Source organism: Heptranchias perlo, unplaced genomic scaffold, assembly GCF_035084215.1.
Source record: "Heptranchias perlo isolate sHepPer1 unplaced genomic scaffold, sHepPer1.hap1 HAP1_SCAFFOLD_73, whole genome shotgun sequence".
NCBI lineage: Eukaryota > Metazoa > Chordata > Chondrichthyes > Hexanchiformes > Hexanchidae > Heptranchias > Heptranchias perlo.
In genome coordinates this window covers 3,039,039-3,040,927 of record NW_027139761.1, presented here as the reverse complement: position 1 = coordinate 3,040,927, position 1,889 = coordinate 3,039,039, and the positions used below count along the sequence as shown (strand labels likewise).

Sequence of the window (1,889 nt, the reverse complement as noted above, 5' to 3'; positions counted from 1 at the left end):
CTGACTGTCCTTGATTAATCCGTACCTTTCTAAATGACGATTCATACTTTCCCTCTGAATTGTGCTCAATAATTTACCCACCATCGAGTTTAGGCTGACTGGCCTGTATTTACTCGATCGATCCCTTTCTCCCTTTTCAAACAATGGTACAACATTAGCAATCCTCCAATCCTCCAGCACGACAACTTTTGCCAGGGTGGATTAGAAAATGATGGTCAGAGCCTCCGCTATTTCCTTCCTTGTTTCTGTTAACGTCCTGGGATGTATTTCACCTGGGCCTGGAGATTCAGGTGGAGAGATTTGAGGACTTATTTTTCCTCTTTGCAAACGTTTGTGCCGCAGGTCAAGATCACAAGTCTCAGCCCAAATTAGGACGACTTCCGGCTTTGAACGTCAAATTGTAAATTGTACCCCGACACCGACGAACCCAGAACGTGTTCTTAAATTACCGTGTCACGGACACGTTCTTTGAAAGGTCTGTCTGTTCGATGAAAGGGCGGTTTTGAGCAGTCATTCTGATTTCCGTTTCCTCCTGAAACCTGAATCAAGGCAAATCCCATTGCGTAATTTTGTCGCTGAATTCCACAAATTTGGTGTAAATAATAGATTAAGCAAGGCACTGCTGGGAGTTGAACCCAGAATCTCCTGTTTACAAGACAGCTGCTTTAACCAACTAAGCCACAGCGCCCATTGATGAAAGCGTGGTCTCACCTCCTCTCACTAATATCTGTCAGCGACACTTCAATGTTGGGGGTTCAGGCCGTTTTATCTTTGTCCATTTCGCTTGTCCGTTTACCTGTGCATTCCGTTATTGACAGCATTTCTCGCTGTGTTTATCTTTGTGTATCCATCAGTGCGTTGATACACAGATGATTATGTGTGATTGTATTTGTTACATTAAATCAATTCGGGGTTCAGGCAATTCTCGCTCTGACATTGGAGAACTATTGAGCCGAACTTTACAGCGAAGTGTTGTTTATTGTGGTTCTGAAACTAAAAAAATCCGAAGAGGACGAAAAAGGGAAAAGGAGAAAAACTTGTGAGGGAAAATGAGGACAACTCTCAAGGTTTTCACAAGTATATTAAGAGAAAGAAGGGAGGCTTGGAGTAATGTGGGCCGCTTAATGACAGATGGAGGTGAAATTGTAATTGAAAATCAGGAAATGGCAGAGTTGCTAAATTTTTACTTTGCATCGATCGTCACAGAAATGGATGAGGCTAATACAGCAGAGACACGAGGAAAACTGTTAATAAATCAAGGAGATTCTTATCAGTAAAATAATGGCAATGAAGAAAATAATTAGGCTGAAGATAGACAAATCTCCAGGACCTGATGGTGACCATCCCAGGGATTAAAAGGAACAGGTGAGGAAATTGTACATGCTCTAGTCATGATCGATCAAAACTCTCTTGAGTTAGGAATTGTTATTTAATGAAGAGCATCTTGATTGGAGCCTTCTGTTTGAGAAAGATCTCGTGATAATTGAGAGAACGAAAATGAAGCTGTTTGGCAGGAGCGCTGATGCTGTCGGTTGTTCGCTGCTCTCGTGTTGCACAATTGTTAAGCGTGCGTTCCTTATTTATAGCAGTATGGGCTCCAGAAATGACCAGGTTGTGAGTTCGAGCGTCTTCTAAAACAATCAAACCTTTTACTCCGAACATTTTGAATGGAGTTCAAGGTACAACTGGTATGTTCCATAACGCATCTACTTCTTAGTGTTCCCATGTGGGCTCTTGGGTTCCTCTGGTCTACCGTCTTGCAATAGGAGGTGCCAGTTTACTTGTTCATTGGGTGAGAGGGGGCTTTTAGCGGCAGCTCATATGGCAAAGGGGCCGGTACGAGATCTTTAAATCTAAAGAACCAAACAAACAATTCTTCTTTTCGTTAA

At 42.4% G+C, this 1,889-nt stretch overlaps 1 non-coding gene across 1 annotated transcript; it reads right to left on the bottom strand.

Annotated features, from left to right (window-relative positions):
- Positions 1-614: 614 nt before the first annotated feature.
- trnat-ugu (transfer RNA threonine (anticodon UGU)) lies at positions 615-688 on the bottom strand. Its single transcript has one exon. It is a non-coding gene; the product is annotated as a tRNA-Thr (tRNA).
- Between the last annotated feature and the right edge of the window lie 1,201 nt (positions 689-1,889).